The sequence below is a fragment of the Oryctolagus cuniculus genome, chromosome 9 (genome assembly GCF_964237555.1).
Source record: "Oryctolagus cuniculus chromosome 9, mOryCun1.1, whole genome shotgun sequence".
Taxonomy (NCBI): Eukaryota; Metazoa; Chordata; class Mammalia; order Lagomorpha; family Leporidae; genus Oryctolagus; species Oryctolagus cuniculus.
The window spans coordinates 15,167,029-15,177,204 of NC_091440.1; the positions used below are offsets into that span (position 1 = coordinate 15,167,029).

A 10,176-nucleotide genomic window follows, 5' to 3' on the forward strand; every position below is an offset into this window, starting at 1 on the left:
TGGGGGAAGAAATGAAGGCTGTGATCTGAGTGAGGGGAGTTGGATTTTATTGGTTCATCGTTTATATGAGTCTCAGTCAGATGGGTCAAGGCTGAGTTTAGCACTGGGTTTGAATCTCTACTTCTTCCCCCAGTACATTTCCAGAAGGATATGTGCAAGTGAAAGTGTAGGAGAATAAAATGGTTATTTACATCAGGGCTTAATTTGTAACATTAACTATGGGACTGAAATAGCACTATTCTAAGGCAAGTGACAGATTAGGCTTTTAAGACTTCTTTTGAATTTAAATAAACTAATTGAGCCACATGAGCTCCTTGTATTCTAACTAGATTATGTAGCAAATAAAATAAAACTATATAAGGGCATCAGAATTAGAAGGAAGCTTAAAATCTGGGGAATTGTTATAAGCAAATGATAACCAAAATTTCCATCAAAATGAACAATTGCCCATTATCATTGATAATATGCATGGATCCATAATGGGCCCATTCTGTTTACTTTGTTCAATTTATAGTTCACTTCATATTTTTAAAATATTCATTTATTTTCACTTTATTTGAAAGGCAGAGAGACAGAGATCTTCCACCCACTAATTAACCCCTAAATGCCTGCAACAGCCAGGGCTGGTGAGGTCAAAGTCAGAAGTCTGGAGCTCTATCAGGTCTTTCATGTGGGTGGTGGGGACCCAAATACCTGAGCCATAATCTGCTGCCTCCCAGGATGTGCATTAACAGGAAGCTGGGTTGGAAACGGTAGAGCTGGAACTCAAACCAGGCTCTCAAACAAGGGACGTGGGTATCCCAAGTGGCCACCTAACTGCTGCACCAAACGTCTGCCCCTACAATTTCTTTTTTAGAGTGTATATTTGCAATTAATAATATAAAGTGTTAGGGTTATTGAAGACAGACAAAATGGAATATTTGTAGTCTTTTCTAGGCTGTGTTCTTTTTTTATTACTTCTGTAATATGGAGGAATGTATAGGAAGATTTGACAGTGTAGCCTGATGGAAGAATCAGGAGAAAATCACAAATACTGACAAGCAATCACCACTACCTCCAATTCACCCACCACTGATAATGGCACAGCTGCCACTTCAGAGGAGGATAAGAAGAGTGGGAATCAAGTTAGGGAGGTGGGTGAGTCAGTCTGCATATTCTTTCCAGAAAACCATACAAGTCCTTTTGGGTCATCCTACTGCCTCACCTTGACTATAGGGATAGTGTCCACAGCTCTCCAAGGCTAGTGTGTTAACCTCTCCTAGAGGGAGTTACAGATGCTTCTGGATGCCCTTAACCTTGGATTTGCATTGAGAGCAGGCTGCTATCACCAGAAGGCTAGGAACACCTGGAGGCCAGCCCAAGTGCTTGGTGAATAGATGTGGGATTCAGTCAATGGCATTTGCCTATGCTGTTGTCCTAGTCTTCAAGCACTGTTGGCTTTGATGCATGCCATCAATTCTGTGCCCATTTTAATAAACAGAACATAAAAATTAACAAATGGGGGAGGGCAGAGAAAGTCAGTGTTTTGTAGTTTTCCATTTCAAAGCATGTTTAGGTCTTATTTATTATTTTTAAAATGGATTTTTGGTTGCCAGGTAGGTTTCAGTTTTTCCTGCTCTTTGTGTCTTATATGCAGGGGAGAGATGTTTGTCTGTTTTGATCAGGGAGCCAAGCCCTGTGTTTACTGGTAAGGATTCTTTATCCTCTTAGTTTTACACGTTAACTGAAAATGTGCCAGAAGAAAAAAACTGGTGAGAGCAAAAATAGCCCCTTGGTTCTCTAGATTCAAGGAAACAAACTTCTGGGCACCAGATGCTTCATTTGAGATTTGTTTTACTTAACTAGAATATAAATGTCCTCTGAGTCACTGAGGTACAGTGGTTAACATGGCTGGCGATAATATATCACCTTAACCCAAACCATCCTGGTGGCTATTTGACTTCATAGTGTCTGGATTTTCTGACACCACATTCCTAACTGTGCAGCCTGGTGCTGGACTAGAAGCCCCATAAAATGTTAATAACATAGCCTTAGGAGTTTTCGTGGCCTCTTATGTCTACTTCCTGTACTCCTGTTCAAAGCCCACAGTCCACAGCCATCACACAGTAAGACTTAGTGCCTGTTATCAAATGAGCTTTCTTCCCTCCTTTAACAAACACTTATTGAACCCCCTCTGTGTGCCACGCCCTGAGACATTAAGTGGGCAATAACATATGGCATGGTAAGTGCCACAAAAAGGGAAGTACATGGCTTCGAGTGAACACCTGTGGACAGCTCTTCAGAGTTCAGGAGTCAGAGGGAACTCCATAAGAAGGGACATTTACTATTTTTTAAAGATTTATTAATTTATTTAAAAGGCAGAGTTACAGAGATGCATAGACAGAGAGAGAGAGAGGTCTTCCATCTGCTGATTCACTCCCAGAAATGAGCTGAGCCAAAGCCAGGAGCCAGGCACTTCTTCCAGGTCTTCATGCAGGTGCAAGGGCCAAAGGACTTGGGCCATCTTCTACTGCTTTCCCAGGCTATGGCAGAGAGCCAAATCAGAAGTGGAGCAGCTGGGACTTGAACAGGTGCCTAGACAGGATGCCGGCACTGCAGATGGTGGCTTTACCCACTACGCCACAGCACCACACCCTGGGACATTTACTATTTAATCTAAGATCTCTACCAGGTCATCTAGCTCTGTGCAGGCATAGAGGGTGGAGAGTATGAGTTGGCCATTTGGAGAATTAAAACAAGCCTGGGTCGGGGCCAGCGCTGTGGCACAGTAGGTTAATCCTCTGCCTACGGTGCTGGCATCCCATATAGGCGCCGGTTCAAGTCCCAGCCACTCCACTTCTGATCCGGCTCTCTGCTATGGACTGGGAAAGCAGAAGATGGCCCAAGTGCCTGGGACCCTGCAGCCAAATGGGAGACCTAGAAGAAGTTCCTGGCTTTTGGCTTTGTATCAATCTAGCTCTGACTGTTGTGGCCATTTGGGGAGTGAACCAGCAGATGGAGGACCTTTCTTTCTGTCTCTCTTGTTGTCTGTAATTCTGCCTCACAAATAAATGAATACATAAAATCTTAAAAAAAAAAAAAAGCCTCGATGATTCACAACCACTCTATGGAAGTTAAATTCCTAAAATTTTTAAAAGGCATTCCCAGAGCACTTAGAACAGGTAAATATTTGGTAGACATTGGTTGCTATTCTTTTTAAAAAAATTATTTTTATTTGAAAGGCAGAGTTACACAGAGAGAGGGAGGGACAGAGAGAGGATCCTCCATCCGTTGGTTCACTCCCCAAAAAGTACCACAACAGCCAGAGCTGGGCCAGACCGAAGCCAGGAGCCAGGAGTTTCTTGAGTCTCCTACGTGGGTGCAGGGACCTAAGGGCTTGGGCCATCTTCCGCAGCTTTCCCAGGCATATTAGCAGGGAGCTGCATTGGAGGTAGAGCAGCAGGGAATCAAACCAACACCCATATAGGATGCCTGTACTTCAGGTGGTGGCTTAACCTGCTGTGCCACAGCACCAGACCCTGCTATTCTTATTAGCACCAGTCATTAGCAATTCTAGAAGGTTTGGGGTCTAGCCAAAGACACAAAAGCATCATTACACATCTCCTGTTATTGTATAATCTTTTAAATCGGATTTGAAATATGATGTTGAGAATCACCTCCCCTCCTGCGCTTCCTGGAATTCAAACACAGACACAGCTTAAAAGGCCAACATTTAGTGGATGTGCTTTTGTACTGGAAATTCTTCTGCTGCAGGTAGCAAATAGTCTCAGATACTCTTCCCGCTACTCTAGCCACTCGAGTGCCTCCATCAATGTCAGCACCTGCCTCCTAATACCCCAAAAGTCAAAGAGTTAAACCGAGTGCAGTAAAGAACCTCCAAGATCCAGCTCTGCAGCACTATGATTGGTTGTCACCCACCAGTGACCACCTGCAATATGAACTATTTTGAATATCACACCTGATGATAAACATACTTGTGACAAAACCAGCGTGCCCTAGAGTCAGGAGGGCTTCCAGGAAGAAGTGGGAGAAGGATTGAGTGCCCTGTGGATAGAGGCATGGGGAAGGCGTGGACAGCAAGGGGAGGGGGATTGAGAAAGTTGGGGAGGAAAGAAGGAAGACTGGGTAAAGAAGCACTGGCTGACAATGAGGAACCGGAGCATCCTTTCAAGAGTGCCTTCACTCTGGGTGACCCAAGAGGACACTCTTCTAAGCTGATTTGGGTTCCCTGTGGCTTTGGAATGAACTGCAGACTGAACTGCAGCAGGGGAGAGGGAGCTTCATCCATAAAAGACAGCCTGGGCATAGGCGGCAGCACCTTGCACCACTGAGCAGGCATTGGCGCAGTGGCTGGGGAGGAAAGGTTGAGCTAGGCTGCACAGAAAAGACAGTGACCCCTGGAAGAGTCTCCTGAGAGAAAAGTTGTGTGACAGATGGTTTGGGAGCATCTACTCTAAGTCAGAAATGGAGGGAACTGCACACAGGACATTAAGCCTTGGCCCTGTCCTCAGTGAACATAGCAAAGACTTATATCATACTCTAGAGACCACGTAACAGGCAGTTTCTAAAGGCTTATCAAAGATCACTGTTTAGGGTCCCATTTTACAGGATGAAATAGAGGCGTAGAGAGGGCAAATAATCCCCCAACGTCATGCAACTAATGAGCAGCATAGGTGGGTGTCCGTCCGTGCAGACCGGCCTCAGGATCAGTGCTGTCACCCCCAATCCTAGTACAGCTGTTTAACGAAACTCACAATGGAGCATTCATATCACACCTTCAAAAACATTCTTCACACACGGTATCTTATTACAGCTTCACAACATTCTTGTGATATGTTATCCCAGTTTAAAAGGAAGGAAAAAGAGGCTCACCAAGATTTAAAGGCACATTCCAAGGTCATGTTGTGAAAGTCAAACAGAATCAACTAACTCTGGTTCTGCATTACCAAAGCATGCAGCCTCTCCACTGTCCCCTGTGGTCAGTGGGAGAAAATACAGGGCAACAGATTTTTGGCTCAACAAAGGACAGATCTGTTTAAAATAGAATGGGTAATCTTGTATGATTATGAACTTTAGGGAGCTGACAGTGGATGACCAGTATTCTGGGTTGAACTGTGTCTCCTCCCAAAGATATTTTGTTTTTTATTTTTAAAATTTTTAAAAATGTTATTTGAAAAGCAGAGAGAGAGAGAGAGAGAGAAAGAGACAGAGAGAGACAGACAGAGAGAGAGAGAGAGACAGGCAAACAAAGACCTCCCAACCATTGGTTTACTCTTCAAATGGCCACAAGAGCTAGGACTGGGCCAGACCAAGGCAGGAGCTTGGAACACAATCCAGGCCCCTGACGTGGTGGCAAGGACCAAGGTTCTTGATCTATCTTAGCTGCTGACTCCCAGGGTGCACATCAGCAGGAAACTGGAGTTGAGATTGGAGCTGGGACACAAACCCAGGGACTCTGATACGGAGCCCAGTGGCTTCTTATTTTTTTTTAGAAAGCTTTTATTTAATAACTGTAAATTTCATAGGTACAGCCAATATCCCCTGATATCCACCCTCCCACCCCCAAACCATCCTACCTCCTACTCCCTCTCCCATCCCATTCTTCATTAAGATTCATTTTTAATTATATACATAATATCAACTGTATACTAAGTAAAGATTTCCACAGTTTGCACCCACACAGACACATAAACTAATGTTTGAAGACTAGTTTTAATGTTAATTCTCATAGTACAACTAACTCATTAAGGACAGAGGTCCTACATGTGGAGCAAGTACAGTGACTCCTGTTGTTGGTTTAACAATTGACACTCTTATTTATGATGTAAGTGATCACCCGAGGCTCTTGTCATGAGCTGCCAAGGCTATGGAAGCCTTTTGAGTCCACAAACTCTGACATTATTTAGAGAGGGCCGTAGTCAAAATGGAAGTTCTCTCCTCCCGTCAGAGAAAGGTACCTCCTTCCCCTCACAGATATTTTGAAGTCCGAATCCTCAGTCCCTCTGAACATGCCCTTCTTTTGGAGGCAGGACTTTTATAGGTGCCATCAAGTTAAGATGAGTTGATCAGTTTGGGCCCTAATCCAAGGTGACTGTCCTCATCGGGCACAGAGACACATGCCCTGAGGAAAGAGGATGGACAGAAACACAAGGGCTGACGGCCACCCATAAACCAAAGTGTGCCTGAGGCCAGCAGATCCCGTAGCGTTGCTTGAAACAGACCTTCTCCATGACCCCTTGGAGGGAGCTGGCTTTGCTGACCCCTTGATTTTGGACCTCTGCCCTACAGAAGGTGAGAGAAAGAATTTCTGTTGTCTTAAGACATCTAGTTTATGACACTTGTGGTAACAGCCCCAGAAACTAACACAGCCACGTGTGAGAGATGCCAGATAACGTTTTATTCCTCCTGAGATTGGAAACATTACAGTATCTTCTGACCCTAAGATTCGGTTCTGTGAATATGTAGTCTAATTTTTTTCATGAACTCAGGTAACAAGATCCTTCCAATTTCCTCAAAAATAAATGATACCAACTCCCAAATCCTTAACAAGTGCAATGATTTTCTAGCAGGGAAGCTAGTCAGCTTAAATGCTGTCAGAATTTTCATATGGAAGATTTAATAGGAGAGATTTATTTTAGTAAAAGACAAAATGTTTCACTAAGGAACTCATTAGTAATGCATAAAGGCCTACTGAGTCTCTGAAGATCCATTTTCAAAGAGAAATGTTGGGATAATTTTTATATTCTGATTACAGAGAATGACTTGATAAGAATTGTCCTTGATGTTAAAATTTCATGGAGCGGGGGTGAGGGGATCATTCAGTCAAGCAAGAGAGAAGTCAAAGAAAATGGGTAAATTTGGCCAGTATTTTGATGTTGCTTCTACAAAGGGAGAGATGCATTTCTGTAGTCTCATTCCTAAAGAGAGGCCACCTTGATGGGCACTTGGCTATTTGGCAAAATTGTTGGGAGAAGAGGGTAAAGGACGAGGCATGCACTCTGTTCAGCCCAGGGTCTGCCATCACCCAACCCATTCTTTCTCATGAGGCCAGGCATTTAACACCACCCATGCCCTCCATCCCACAGCTGAGGCCTGGCTAGAATCCCCTGCACTGACTCCCAGGTCCAAGTTCCCAGCATGAATCCTGAACTGAGCCAGGATCTTCACATTGGCTGACCCCACCTGAGTGCCCTGCTTATAAGTAGGCAGCTGCTCTGTTTGAAGTCTTCTACCTGACCTTATGTCCCAGGTCTCCTGTTTGAGGGTAACATGGGACTCTTCTCTGCTCCTGAGTTCAGGATCTGAGAACCTGCCTCCCTCCATGGAGAGCCCTGGCCATGAGCTGGGTCCTGTTGCCCACAGATGCCCACCCACACACTTTCTGAGGACCACCAGCCTCAGCTGATACCTGTTCATTTTTCTTAGACACTCTGTTGCCAAACCTCTCTCCAAATGTACCTAGGGAGGATGGAAACTCTGAGACAACATAACTGGGCTCCACCTCACCACTGGAATCTGTATCTTTTGGCCTAGGGGAGAGCTAACTCCAGACTCCAGGGTGTCTCCCATTGAATCCAGCCAAGCAGTGAGAAATGGCATTACTTCCTGAACCTTTTAGAACCTCCCTGTATGTGGAAGGATTCGCCTTCAGCAAATCTCAGGTGTTCTTCATTTGTTGTTAGTGGTTCGATGCTTAAGCTCCAAATAGTGCAGAAACTGCTGGTCAAATTTACTGGTAAAGTGAATTGATTGATTTTTGCAAAGTCCAGTTTTTTTAATAGAATCACTGGGGCCAGCACTGTGGCACTGCAGGTTAAGCTGTTGCCTGTGATGCCAGCATTCCGTTTCAGAGTGCTGTGTGCATCCTGGCTACCCAGCTGCCCACCCAACTTTCTGCTATTGTACCTGGGAAGGCAGCAGATGATGGCCTAGGTACTTGGGCCCCTGCCACCCATGTGGGAGACCCAGATGGTATTCCTGGCTTCTGGCTTTGGCCTGGCCTAAAGCTGGCAGTTGTTGTCATTTGGTGAGTGAATCCATGGATAAAAGACCTCTCTCTCTCCCTCTCTCTCTCTCTATTTTCTCCCTCTCTCTGCCTTTAAAATAAGTTAATAAGTGAATTACCTGTATGTTGATAATACTCACTAATGCAAATGAACACCAGTATTGTTTGAATATTTATTATATGCACAGTAGGCCTTGTGCTAAGTGTTTCACATGCAGAATCTCAGGCCTGTGAGAGAGGGAGGCACCATTAATATCTGCATTTGGCACCTGAGAGCTTTGAAGCTGGCGAGACTATTTTTCTAGGGCCTACAAGCAACAAAAGTTGGAACCAGGATTTGAACCAGGACTGTGACCCGAGCCACTCGGTTTAATCACTGCATTTCTTTCATAGACTCATATAATTTAACAAATTGAATTTATTGAATTCTCACGATGAACAAATGTGGTGCTAAGTACTCTACAGGAATGATCTCAGGGTTGACAAGAGGCCTCTGGGAGAGCTTTAATTTTTATCTCTATTTTACTAATGTGGAAGCCATGGCACAGAGAGGTTAAATGCTTGCCCATGGTCACACAGCTAAAAGGGGAAGATCCAAGATTCGCACCAACTCAGCCTGGCTCCAGACCCACTGCAAGTATGAGTTAGGGATTCCCACAGCCCTCAGCTACTGCGCTGGGCCCAAGTCTACACAAAGATGGCAAACAAATTGTTCCCACCTTAGAGAAACTCTGGTATATGGATCTGCAGTGCAGATGCACATGAATAGAAGGAAGGAAAGACACCATAGTAATAAGTCATAGTTAAGTCTAACATTAGCCTGAAGAACCCACGCATTGTTTCATAAATCATGGAATTGTACAAACCCAATTAAAGTGATTGAGTGCATTTTATAAATATGGCTGGTTGAATTTTAATACATCAAACTAATAATTGAAGCAAATATCCACCATCAACAACTCTCAGCACATCTCATCTATGAGGACAGAAGGAGGCGCCCCAACAGCCTCAGGGCCCACCCTGTTAGGGAAGAATGCAAGCTTTCAGAGTCATGCAGATAAGTGGTTACCCATGTATAAAACTACATGTTGTAGGCATCTTGCAATGTTTTACATATTGCAGAGACCTAAAGCCCCAGTTGACCATTTTCCCCAGAACAGCAGGCTGAAGGCTAGAGAGCTGTACCCCTTTTTAGATGGCTCCAAGGTGAACCACCTGCCCTTCCTTGGCATGCAGAGTTTGGCATTTTGTAGGATCCTTTGGGAGGACATGCAGTTTTGAACTGTTTAAATAGGATCTATATTTCATTCATTTATTTTTATTTATTTTTACCATTTGGTACTTTTTATATTAATGTGATATTAATACAAATAGAAAAGACTCAATGTAGTTCATAGATAGAATTCTAAAATTTTAATATTCCCTTCCTCTCTCCCTCCTTCACTTCTTCTCCCCACTCCTCCCTCCCTCCCATCCTCTCCCCTTCCTCCCTCCCTCCCATCCTCTCCCCTCCCTCCCTCCCTCCTTCCCTTCCTCTCCCCTTCCTCCCTCCCTCCTTTCCTTCCTCTCCCCTTCCTCCCTCCCTCCTTTCCTTCCTCTCCCCTTCTTCCTTCCTTCCTTCCCTTCCTCTCCCCCTCCCTCCCTCCTTTCCTTCCTCTCCCCTTCCTCCCTCCCTCCTTTCCTTCTTCTCCCCTTCCTCCCTCCCTCCTTCACTTCCTCTCCCCCTCCCTCCCTGCTTCCCTTACTCTCCCCCTTTCTCCCTCCCTTCCTCTCTTTCTCTCGCTACCTCCTCCCTTCCTTTTTTAGTTTTTGAAATAACGCATTTTAAATTGGCATTGTCATCAAAGGCCTATGCTCCAGTAACCTTGCAGTGGGTGGGCCTTTCATCTGCTTGTATCTGACAGAAGTGCATGTGAGGACTCAGGGAAGAAACCTCTCTGGCACGTCTGAAGTTAGCCAGGAGGATCCAGCACCACAAGGGGGAAAGGATGACTGAGAAGTACCAGCAGGTCGATCAGGTAAGGCCTTGCGGGGGGGCATTGTCAGCAGTTGGCTTTCTTCCTGGGAGGACATTGGTGTTTTGAGCAGGGGAGTGACATGACCTGACTGCCATTTTAGAAGCATGGCTTTGGCCACTGTAAAGGTCAGAATAGGCAAAGGGAGACTGATGA

General features: G+C 44.8%; 1 protein-coding gene and 1 long non-coding RNA gene across 26 annotated transcripts in view; one reads left to right on the forward strand and one right to left on the reverse strand.

Moving 5' to 3' along the window:
- Positions 1 to 10,176, reverse strand: part of MBNL2 (muscleblind like splicing regulator 2) — a 172,169-nt gene that overhangs the window by 64,991 nt on the left and 97,002 nt on the right. The gene's annotated exons all lie outside the window — the stretch shown is intronic.
- The window catches only part of LOC127492105 (uncharacterized), a 58,155-nt gene that overhangs the window by 30,363 nt on the left and 17,616 nt on the right, over positions 1 to 10,176 (forward strand). For all 3 annotated transcript variants that reach the window (XR_011378737.1, XR_007921148.2, XR_011378738.1), the window contains exon 2: positions 9,853 to 10,023. This is a non-coding gene — a long non-coding RNA (uncharacterized lncRNA). The remainder of the gene's footprint in view (positions 1 to 9,852; positions 10,024 to 10,176) is intronic.